The following is a 12945-nucleotide window of genomic DNA, read 5'->3' as shown; positions in this document are numbered from 1 at the left end:
TTAACCACCAGACAGCATCAGGGACCTCTTATCTGTCTTGCTTCCATTCCCCCTCCAAACTAGTCTGGGACACTCCAGTAAATTGTTTTAGCAGATGGGCTAAACCAAGTTGAGGGTAACTAAGGGATCTAAAACTCATCTACCCCAAGCATGTGAGGACTCCTTCTGGTGGAATGGGCAATTGAGAATAATTTGTTCCAACAACCATTAAGACAGCTGAAGCAGGCACTGTGGAGCACTTAGAGCTTCGTTGGACATCAAAGAGGCCAAGGTCATCCACTGTATCTCAAGCCATCAACAGTCTTGACTGTCCTGCCACTAGACTGTGACAACTCTGGAAGAGAGAGTGAAGCCAAGGACTTCGTGCAACTTTGTCTCACTGAAATCCAATTTACACAATAATCAAACAACATCACTCATATCATTTTACAATTATACCTATCTCAAAGTCCTGTGTCAACAGACAATGGATAAAGCAGCAGGTACAGAACTGTAGTCAGAGTGCTACACACAGGTAGCCCAGGCCATAGGGTCATCTTCTCACTGAAAGAAGCAGTGAGATTTGGCAGCCCCCTGGGTGTCTCAGCAGCCTCTTAAGGATCTCACTGCTAAACTCCTGGTGTGAAGAAGTGGCTAGAAAAGGTGCCCTAAAAATTGTCTGTTTACCAACCCTGCCCTGATTACTGCAACAGTTGGGGATCCTTCCCTGTGTTCAAAACACACATTAAAAATGTACAAAACCTTTAGCAAAGATGTTTCCATTCACCATCAGCACATGAAATGTGCTCACACTTATAGACAATGCAAAATGCAGTAGACCTGAAAGATGAACAGCTCCTCTCCAGAGAGTACTCAGCAGGTATCACATCTAAATAGCAGTCCTGAGTGAAACAAGGCTGGCAAATGAAAGCCAGCTTACTGAAATCAGAGCTGGATACACCTTGTTTCTGGAGTGGCCACAGTGAAGGGGAGCACCATGAAGCTGGTGTAAGTTTTGCAATAAAAACTAATCTATTTAAGAAGCTTGTATGCCTGCTTTGGTAGGAGTAAATGACGCAAGCTTGTGGTAATGTGATTGCCACTTGCAGGGAAACACCATGCCACCATCATCGCCTACGATGAACCCTGATGAGGTCAAATTTTATGAAGACCTGGAGAACCTTATCATCAATATGCCAAAAGAGGACAATAATTCTGTGTTATTTTAATTCTGGAGTAGGGTCAGAATACCAGACATGGTAGGGAGTCCTTGGGAGGAATGGAGTTTGAAACAGCAGCGGCAATGCTCACTGCTTTAGACTTGTACATCTCATCACCTTCTCATCACCAACATTGTCTTCCATTGATCTGAATGCAATAAAACCTCACTGATGCACCTTCAGAACAAACACTGGCATTTAATAGACTATGTGATTATAAAGAAAAGAGACAAACAGGATTTAAGAATGGCGAAGGCAATGTGTTCTGTATAGTGTTAGATTGATCATAGACTTATCCTGGCCAAGCTAAATATTTGCATTCAACGAAAGTGTTGACCCCAAGGGAAAATGACTACCAGAAGAATTAACATCAACAGATTAGAGAGCTTCTCTGAGCAAAAACAGTTTGTTGTTAACTTGGAGGGAAAGTTGAGCCAATAAGTTGACAACAGTGGAGCAGAAAAGGAGTGGGCAGCTTTCAGAGATTTGGAGTATAACACTGCATTTGCTCATCTGGGTCAGAACATCCATAAACATCAAGAATGGTTTGACAAAAATGATGGGAAAATTCAGAAGCTGCTAAATAAAAAACAAAAACTCCAGTGTTTACCAGCAGGATCGTTCTTCCATATCTAAGAAGGCAGCATTTAATGCTGTCAAAAGTAAGTACAAGCGAAGCTTAGAGAGATGTAGAAATCTTGGCTCAGTAAGAATTCAGATGAAATTCAATTTTATGCTGATAGGAACAATCCAAAGTGCTTTTATGATGCCCTAGAGGTTATTTATGGGCCAAAGACCAATGGTGCATCTCAACTACACACTGCTGATAGAGCCCTATTGATTAGTGATAAGAATATGATCCTAGCAAGATGGGCAAACACTTCCACAGTGTTCTCAACAGACTGTCATCAATCAATGCTGAAGCCACTGACCATTTACTTCAGATTGAAGTCAATCCCTCCCTAGTCATAGTTCCAACTGAAGAAGAGGTTTTAAATGCCATTAGGCTCCTTTCATGTGGCAAAGCACCTGATACTGATTCTACTCCAGCTGAAATTTACAAAGTGGGGGGTAGGGGTCCATCGCTCAGAAAAAAGGTTACTGAAATTTTCTGGGTTATAAGGCAAGAGGAGGTTATCCCCCAGGAGTCTGAGTTTAAGGTTATGCCCCATTATCCCTAAACTTCCACTATCCATCTCTTTAAGGGTAAATAGATTAGGGGGAGGGTGTCTCTGTCCTAGTCATTTCTGGCAAGATTCTTGCCAGTGTCCTCCTTGATAGGCTGACCCTTCACCTAGAAGATGGTCATCTACCTGAGAGCCAGTGTGGGTTCAGAAAGGGCCAAGGAATGGTTGACATCATGTTTGCTGCCCAACAACTCCAGGAGAAATGCCAGGAGCAGAATAAAGGTCTATAAACAATATTTATAGATCTGACAAAGGCCTTTGATACTGTCAGTCACAAGGGCTAATGGAAAATTATGTCAAAATTTGATTGCCCAGAGAAGTTCAGCAGTATTGTATGTAAATTTCATGATGGCAGGCTTGTCCAGGTTCTGGATAATGGACGATGCTCTATGCTTTCCCAGTCACCAATGGGGTGAAACAAGGCTGTTTGCTGCTTACATTCTTTTTAGCATGATGTTTTCAATCATGTTGTCAAACACCTTCAATGAAGACAAACACGGCATCAAGGTCAGCTACTGTATTGATGGTAAATTCTTCAACTTGTAAAGGTTGCAAGCCAAGACCAAAGTAGAGGGAGGGCTGGTGCACGATATTTTTGTTTGCAGATGACTGTGCACTCAATGCAGCCTCTGGAGCTTAGATGCAACAAAGTATAGATCAGTTCTCTGTCGCTTGTGTTAATTCTGGCCTAACAACACCATGAAAACACAGGTGCTTCATGAGCCAGAACCACCCCATCCACATGCGGCACCATAAGTTACAGCAAATGGAAAAGTTTTGAATACTCTGTACAAGTTCACTTATTTCGGCAGTATACTTTGCCAGGGATGTACACATTGTAAATGAGGTCCACACACACTTTGCCAGAGTTAGCTCAATGAGGCTCCAAAGGAAAATGTGGGAGACAAGAGGTATTAGGTGGCCTACCAAAAGGAAGGTCTACAGAGCCATTGTGCTGACCTCATTGTGGTATGCCTGTGAAACCTGGACCTTTCTCAGAAACTGAATTGCTTCCATCTGAATTGTCTTAGAAAGATTCTGAAGATCACCTGGCAAGATAAGATACTGGACACTGAGGTCCTTTCTTGAACTAAACTGCCAAGTATTCAAACTCTACTATAGAGAGCACAGCACTGATAGGCTGGCCACACTGTTCAAATGCCAAATGTATACTTGCCAAAAAGACTATTTTGTGGAACATTCACACAAGGAAAGTAGTCACATGGTGGTCAGAAGAAGTGATACAAAGACACTCTCAAGTTCTCTCTTAAGAACTTCAGAACTGATTTTGTGACATGGGAAACACTGGCACAGGACTGCTCAGCATGGCATGCCCACATCAGAGAAAGTGTTGTGCTCTATGAGCAAAGCAGAATTGAAGTAGATCAAAAGAAATGTGAGATGCACAAATTTAGAGAATCTACCCCAAATGTTCACATGGACTATATGTGCCTGACCCGTGGTAGAGATTTCCGAGCTTGTATTGGTCTGATCAGCCACAGTTGGACACAGTATAACTTGACTCTAATATAGTGATGTCATTTTTGTCCTCTGCAAGAACAAAAGACAACCAACCAACCAATCAATCTCTCCTACCAATCCACATCAGCTCCATCACTCCTTTTTTTGTTTCTTTTTTTAATAGAAAAATGATTTATTTTGGCTCCTTCCATACATCTTATTGTTTAGGGAACACAGTCTCATATAAAATCACAGACTTTGAAAGCTACACTTAAAATAATGAAGGGTCAAGGCAAAGTGGATCCCTAGATAGAGTTATTAGCCTGGAGGCTCCAGCTCCCTGAATTTACTTGTGCACATCTTCACCAGAAGTGCCTTTTCCTGAAAAGATGAAATTTACAAATGGGCTTGTAGGAAATAAATAAATACTTTATTCAGTACTTTCGTTATACAAAGAAAAATAGTTTCTCTTCAAAAGGGGAGGAAAAAACCGAAAAGGACAGATGTGATTAGTTGACATGAATGGTGAGGAGGTCAATATAGAAAATGGTATTATTACTATTATTATTATAATCTGATCACATCAATTGGACCAAAGGGTTTTTTTTCCAAAAAATGGACTAAAACTTTCTGCATTTTTACACCAGACTTTTCCTTACGTCAGTCTGAGACACAGTCAATCCATGTTTCACATTTTGTCCTGGAGGGCAGAACAGGCTTTGAACACCATTAAAAGGGGTGAATCCAGTTACTGTTGTGGCTTCACAAAAGGAACTCTAATCCAGCAGGTAGCCCAGCAGCTTCGTTCTCATGAACACTCTCACCATGAGAAAACTCAAGAGAACACTGATGAAACCAATGAACAGAAGAAGAAACGTATTGAGCTTGGGAATATTTGTTGCGTTGGATGGGTCTAGGATTATAAAATCTAAACCTTCCATTGTAAACTGGAAATTGGATGCAAGTCCTTCCATAATATATTATCCATTTACTCTGTATGCCAAGAAAGCAACTGGTCTCTGATGTGCATGTTCATCTGTCATAGACCCAATACAGGAGGTTGCACAATGACACTGTAAATTATTCCTCCAGTGATGAGGAAATAAGATGCCACCACGAGGGTATACACCATCATAACGGATGGCATGTGGGCCCACGGTGGCTTCTTCAGCTTCAGTGTGGAACACTTGAGGACCACCAGAACAACATCTCCATGGTGGGGATAGCGATATCCAACTGTCCCCAAGCTCTTCACTCCCCAGCACTGGCACTGCCATCACCGTCGCAACACCAGAAGGAGAACCCCATCACTTCTGTGAATCTATCCCACTCTACTCTTTCTTTTTAGTGGACTCTTAGGAATTTCAATTCTATTTTAAGCAAATTGTCCTCCATATTAGACTTATGCCTTCTCTCTAAAAATCACAGTGCATATATAGGTATCTTCTATTTCTTTTGCTTTATATAGCTTGCACCACCACCCATAGCACCGATGCAATGTTCACAGCACTGACAGTGGCTATGAATATGCTGGTATAGTTCTTTTTTTATTAGTTAATTTATTTTAGTTTTAGTTTACAACATTCAGTTCCTCAAGTTTTTGAGTTTCAAATTTTCTCTTCCTCCCTCCCCTCCCCATTCCCCACCCAAGATTGTGTGCAATCTACATATACCTTCACACTAAACATATTTTCATAACAGTCAAGTTGTAAAGAAGAACTATAACCAATGGAATGAACCACAAGAAAGAAGAAACAAAACAAAACAAAAAACTGACCAAAAAAGAGAGCAAATAGTTTGCCTCCATCTGCATTCAGACTCCATAATTCTTTCTCTGGACATGAATCGCTTTTTCCATCATGAATCTTTTGGAGCTGTCTCTGAACCTCGTGTTGCTGAGAAGAGCCAAGTCCATCAAAGTTAGTCTTCACTGACACTGTGCGTCTGTAATCCTGTATAATGTTCTCCTGGTTCTGCTCCCTTCACTCAGCATCACGGTGTAGTTCTGAATCGCAAAATATAACAGACTCTCCACATGGACGACAGAACCAAAACATTTATTCAGTCACCAGTAAGCCGAATCCCAACACCAGAAAGCCAAATCCAACACAGCAACAAAGAAACCTATACACAATAACAATGCAGGGGGCACCATCATACCCAAGCCTTCCCCCTGCCAGGGCCTTCCCACAAACAAAAACTCTCAGCTAGTTGCCTGTTTGCCTGCTTCCTCTCTCCCCCTCAGCTCTGACTGCTCTGACCAACTTCCTCTTAGGTCTGCTCCACCCTTCCTGTTCCACCCATTCAGCAAGCTCCTCCCACCATAGACTCATGTGACTCAGGCTTCCATGTGACTCAAGCAGGTCACATGGGCCTATTTAATGGATGGGAAAGATCTTTCTATTAAGCAAAAATAAATTAACAATATACCCCCAAACACCTCCACCCCTGCCCTACCCCAAAGAAGGTAAGCTTCTTATGGGCAATAACTGTTTCATTCTTGTCTTGCTATCTCCAGCACCTAGCATAGTACCTGGCACTTAGTAGATGTTCAATAAGTCTCCTTGAATTGAATTAAACAATTCCTTTTCATCCCAACACTCACCTTTTCATCCTTCCCATTCTAATTCTTGAGGAAGAGAAGTTTATCTTTAAGGGTATGCCTTTCAAGGATAATTCATTTATATCCTTTTAAGGATAATCTGTCTGTGTCCCAGATTCCATCCTTTGAATTCCTGAGGCACCTTGCTCCTACCCTCATCTCCTTCATCCTCAATGTCAAATCAACAAGTATTCATTAAGTACCTACAAAGTGCCAGGTACTATGCTAAGCAATGTCTTTAATTTTTCACCTACCACTGTATTCTGCCTTTTAGCTGAAGCAACTTGGAAGCAAACAAACAGCCTCCAGTAGCCAGAACAACCCTTGCTTCAGCTAGCTCTGGTAGAGCAGGCAACTTCCAACAGCTCCACATGCTTCAACACAGCCCCAGACAAACAGGTAGGTGCCAGTCCTGTGGGTGCCTAAGAAAAGAGGCAGTCACCAATGCCAGGTCCCCATCATATGGTTCAGCTTCAGCATAGCTCTGGGCTAACAGGCAGCCTTCAGAGGCCTGACCCATATGTGCTTCATTGTAGCCCTGGAGAAATGCAGAAAAATGCCACTGGCCTTAGCACACACCAGATACCACCATTAGGACTCCAGCTCAGCACAAAGTTAGCTGCGAGACAACTACAGGCTCCAGCAATGCCAGACACCCCACCACTACCAACACCTCCTTCAGCACAGCACCAGATAATAAGGCCCCCCATGGCCCTCTGGGCAACATCAGTGCAGTAGCAGGTAAAGAGCCTGGGCCTACAGCTCCTGACACAAACCTGAGACAGTGTCCCTTCCACCCTGAGTGCAGAGCTCATATTTAAAAGAAAGGAAAAAAGGCTAAAAATGATGAGCAAAAAAAGAAAACAATAAAAAAAATCTGACCATAGAAAGTTATTATGGTAATAGGGAAGATCAAGACACAAACTCAGAAAAGGACAACAATGTCAAAACACCTATGAGCAAAACCCCAAAGAAAAATGGGAAGTGGTCTCAAGCTCAGAAAGAACTCATGGAAGAGATCAAAATGGAACTTAAAATCAAATGAGAATGATGAAAGAAAATTGTGAAAAAAGCCAAAAACTTGGAAAAAGAAAACAACTGCTTAAAAAGTAGAATTAACCAAATGGAAAAGAAGTACAAAAACTAATTGAGGAAAACAACTCCTTCAAAGGTAGACTTGGGCAAGTGGAAACTAATGATTCTATACATCATGAAGCAATCAAAACAATTCAAAAGAATGAAAAAAAGAAGAAAATGTAAAATACCTCATTAGAAAAACAAATGACCTAGAATATAGATCCAGGAGACAATGCTAGAATCATTGGACTACTATCAAAGGAAGACCTGGACAGCATCCTTCAAGAAATTATCTAGGAAAGCTGCCCTAATATCCTGTGATCCGAGGGCAAAATAGTCACTGAAAGAATTCCCTGATCCTCTCAGGAAAGAGATCTCAAAATAAAAACTCCAAGAACATCATAGCCAAATTACAGAACTATCAGGTCAAGGAAAAAATATTGCAAGTGGCCAGAAAGAAACAATTCAAATATCAGGGAACCACAACCAGGATTACACAGGACTAAGTAGCTGCAACATTAAAGGACTGGAGTTCATGGAACATGATACTCCAGAAGGCAAAGGAGCTAGGAATACAACCAAGAATCACCTACTCAGGAAAATTAATTATACTACTTCAAGGGGGAAAAATGGTCATCCAATGAAGTAGAAGGATTTAAAGCTTTCATAAGGAGAAGACCAGGATTGAATAAAAAACCTAATTTCCAACAAGACCCAAGAGAACTCTACAAAGGTAAAAATGAAAAGAAAACATAATGGAGCTGAACTGTATATATCCCCACATTAGAAGATGATACATGTACTCCTTAAAAATTGTATCACTAATAGTACAGCTAGAAGGAATATACATAAACAGATGATAAAAGTATATAGTGAATTTGAAGGAAGGACATAAAAAATAATTAAGGGATGAGAAGAGGAGTACACTGGTAGCAGAAAGAAGGGAAAGATAGAAGGGAAAGGTACAGTGTATGAAAGATGGAAGGTTGGACAATGGGCTTCACTTGAGCCTTACTCTTATGAGCACTGGTTCAAAGAAGGAATAATATACACAATCAGCTGAATATAGAAATCTTTCTTACCCAACAGGAAATTAGGAGGAGAGGAGATTAAATAAATGGTGGTGGGGAGGGGCTGAGAGAAGAGAGGGCATATTAGGGGAAGCAGGAGAAAGAAGCAAAATACTGTTGAGGAGGGAAAGGGTGAAAGGATAGAGAGGAAAAACAGGAAGAAAAATAGATTGGAGGGAAATATATAGTAATCATAATTGTGGATGTGAATGGTATGAACTCTCCCATAAAATGGAAGTGGATACGAGAGTGGATCAAACACAAGAATCCTACAATTTGTTGTTTACAAGAAACATACTTAATGTATATAGAAACACACAGAGTAAAGGTAAGGGTCTGGATTAGAATCTACTATGCTTCAGGTGAAGTTAAAAAAAAAGTAGGGGTAGCAATCCTGATCTCATATAAAGCAAAATCAAAAATAGATCTAATTAAAAGAGATAAAGAGGGAAATTACATTTTGCTAAAGGGTACCACAGACCAGTGCTTCTTACACAACCCCGTATAGTGACCCACAGTTTAAGAACTGCTGAAGGGGTTGCAAGGGGAAAAAAGTTTAAGAAGCCCTGCTCTAAATAATTTCTCATTAGAGAAATATAAATTTAAAAAAACTCTCAGGTACCCCTCATACCTATCAGATTGGCTAATATGACAAAAAAGGAAAATGATAAATGTTGAAGAGGATGTGGGAAAATTGGGACACTAATGTACTGTTGGTGGAAGTAAGAATTAATTCAACCATTCTGTAGAACAATTTGAAACTATGATCAAAGGGCAGGTAAACTGTGCCTACTCTTTAATCCAGCAATAGCACTACTAGGTCTGTATCCCAAAGAGATCATAAAAAAGGGAAAAGGACCTGTTACATGTGGAAAAATATTTATAGCAGGCCTTTTCAAGGTGACGAAATGTTGGAAATTGTGAGAATGCTGATCAGTTGGGGAAAGACTGAACAAGGGGTGGTATATGAATGTAATGGAATACTATTGTGCTATAAGAAATGATGAAAAGTCAGATTTCAGAAAAACTTGGAAAGACTTGTACAAAGTAATGCAAAGTAAAATAAACAGAACCAGGAAAACATTGTGCACAGTATCAGCAACATTGTGCAATGATCAACTATGATTGACTCAACTCTTCTTAGCAACACAATGGTCCAAGACAAGTACTACAGACTTATAAGGAAGATGCTATCCACATCCAGATAGAGAACAGATGGACTCTGAATTCATATATAAACATACTTTTTTTTACTTAACTTATTCATTTTTTGTGTTTTTTTCTTTTGATCTGTTTCTTCTTTCACAATTGTGACTAACATGTTTTATATGATAGCAAATGTATAACCTCTAACAAATTGCCAACCATTTTAGGAGGAGGAGAGGGGAGGGAAGAAGAAAATTTTTAAACTCAAAATCTTTTTAAAATGTATGCTAAAAATTGTCTTGACATGTAATTGGAAAGAAATAAAATATCATAAACATAAAAATAAATAAACAAATGAATGAATGAATGAATGAATGTTGTGTTATCCTGACTGTTTAGTCCACAATATTTGAATTGTTTCTTTCTGGGTGCTTGAAATATTTTTTTCTTGACCTGGGAGCTCTGGAATTTTGCTATGATATTCCTAGCAGTTTTAACTTCAGGATCTCTTTCAGGAGGTGATCCATGGATTCTTTCAATTTCTATCACCTTCTTATTCTAGGATAGCAGGACAGTTTTCCTTGATAATTCCTTGAAATTTAATGTCTAGGCGATTTTTTTACTGCAATAATTCTTAAATTATCTCTTCTGGATCTTTTTTCCAAGTCAGTTGTTTTTCCAATGAGATAGTTCACATTTCCTATTTTTTAATTCTTTTGATTTTGTTTTATTGTTTCTTGATATCTCCTGGAGTCATTAGCTTCCACTCGCCCAATTCTAATTTTTAGGCATTATTTTTGTCAGTGTGCTTTTGTACATTTTTTCCCATGTAGCCAATTCTGCATTTTAAGGATGACTTCTTTCCAATGGATTTTTGTGCCTCTTTTACCATTTGGAAAATTGCATTTTTAAAGAGTTATTTTCTTCAGTATCTTTGTGCCTCCTTTTCCAAGATAGTGACTCTTTTTCATGACTCTCTTGCATAACTCTATTTTCTTTTTCTCAGGTTTTCCTCTACCACTTTTATTTGATTTTTAAAATTCTTTTTGAGCTCTTTCAGGAATTCTTTTGGGATCTGAGGCCAATTCACATTTTTATTTGAGGCTTTGGATGTAGCAGTTTTGACTTTGTTGTACTCTGAGTTTGTATTTTGATCTTCCCTGTCACCATAGTAACTTTCTATGGCCAGGTTATTGTTGTTGTTATTGTTATTGTTTGCTTCTTTTTTGGAATTTTTAATAAATATTTATTGAATTGAACAGAAGAGATCATAGCTACTTAATGAAGCACTTCCCCATTCCTAGAGCAGAATTCCAACTCCTCCAGATAGATTTTTTCCCCTTAATTGTATATTATTTTTCCCAATTACATGTAAAGATAGTCTTCAACATTCATTTTTGTAAAAATTTGAGTTCCAAATTTTTCTCCCTCCCTTCTCCCCCCACCCCCAAGGCAGCAAGAAATCTGATATACAGTATACATGTACAGTCATATTAATCACATTTCCACATTAGTCCTGTTGTGAATGAGGAATGAATGAAGAAGGTTCACGGATAATAATACACCCATCATCTCATTGCATTTAGTTAGAAGACCCTTATTGTATTCAATTAAAATGTTATGGTAGCCTTAGACACTTACTAGCTGTGTGACACTAGACAAGTTATTTAACCTCTATTTGCCTCAGTTTTCTCAACTGTGACAGAATAAATAATAAAGACAACTACCTCTCAGAGTTATTGTGAGGATCAAATGAGATAATATTTGTAAATTGCTTAGCACACTGGCTGGCACATAGTAGCAACTATAAAATGCTTTCTCCATTTCCTTCCCCAGGGAATAACTATGCTTTTTGTGTCCTGAGTACTTAGCATAGTACTTTGCACATAGTAAATGCTTAATAAATATTTTGTTTTCCTCTGTCCATCCATCTATGTATCCTTCCTAGGAATCTGTATCTTTAAACCTGAGAAGATCTCACCCTAAGCCCATAGCAATAATAACTAAATTTAATAGAGCATCTTAGGGTTTGTAAGGCACTTTACAGATGTTGTCTCATCTGATCCTCACACCAACTTTACAAGGTAGGTACTATTATCATTCCCATTTTTACCTATGAGGAAACTAAGACAGAGAGGTTCAATGATGTGCCCAGGGTAACACAGCTGATAAGTGTCAGAGGAGAGATTGGATTCCTGGCCTCTTCTTACTACACCACACCAAGGCTATGCTGCCTCTCAAGAAAAGAAACCCCTTGAGCAGAAAAATGTGATAAAAAATTCTATTCCAGGAAGCTTCTCTTGTAAATCAATGGGGAACACAAACATGCCATTATGTGCTGCTCTCTCTGCAGTGGCTGCCTCCCTCACAAATGGCACTGAGAGAGAACACGCATTGTTCAACCCATTCCCCGCTGGAGAGCTCACTTATCAGAACGTCCAGGAAACTAACTGGCACGCTCACAATACCTGATCACCATGGAGCTGAAGCTCCTTCCCAGCTCTGCCTAGTTCATTTTCACAATGTTCTCTAAATTAAGGGGAGAGCCTATGTTTATTTTGTCCAATTGGGGAAGGAGAGTGGGATTAAGTGACTCACAGTAAGTAGTGGGTGACATTGGACTTGGAACCATTTTGACTGAAATGCAAGGTTCACTCTCTCAGATCAGGTGATTTAGGTCTTGAATTTATAGAATCCTGGCCAGGGTTTCTATTTTTTTTAAAGAGAAGGAAGGACAGGAACAAGGATTTATTAAGTGTTTGCTATATATAGCATGCCACATCTGGAGTCAGGAAGACTCATTTTCTGAGTTCAAATCTGGCCTCAGACACTTACTAGCTGTGTGACCCTGGGAAAGTCACTTCACCCTGTAGAATGAGCTGAAGAAGGAAAAGGCAATCTCCGTATCTTTGCCAAGAAAATCCCAAAATGGGGTCACAAAGAGTCAGACATGACATAAAATGACTGTACAAGGACAACAATAATGTGCTAGGTACTATGCCAAGCCCTTCGCAGATATCTCATTTAATCCTCATAACAATTCTGGGAGCTCCATCATACGATTGAGAAAACTGAGGCAGACAGAGAGTTGGGAGATCTTTAAGCCTCATGGTAAAGAAAATCTTTGCTGGGGAAAGTGCCCCACTGATACCTATCTTTCCATTGGTCACAGAAGGTAGAGATGTCAGAGGAAGGACTTGAAC

The 12945-nt window shown here is 39.6% G+C and overlaps 1 pseudogene; it reads right to left on the bottom strand.

Annotated features, from left to right (window-relative positions):
• Window positions 1-4623: 4623 nt before the first annotated feature.
• The window catches only part of LOC118854940, a 34333-nt pseudogene continuing 26011 nt past the window's right edge, over window positions 4624-12945 (bottom strand).

The sequence above is a fragment of the Trichosurus vulpecula genome, chromosome 6 (genome assembly GCF_011100635.1).
Source record: "Trichosurus vulpecula isolate mTriVul1 chromosome 6, mTriVul1.pri, whole genome shotgun sequence".
Classification (NCBI taxonomy): Eukaryota; Metazoa; Chordata; class Mammalia; order Diprotodontia; family Phalangeridae; genus Trichosurus; species Trichosurus vulpecula.
This window is presented reverse-complemented; position numbering and strand designations above follow the sequence as displayed.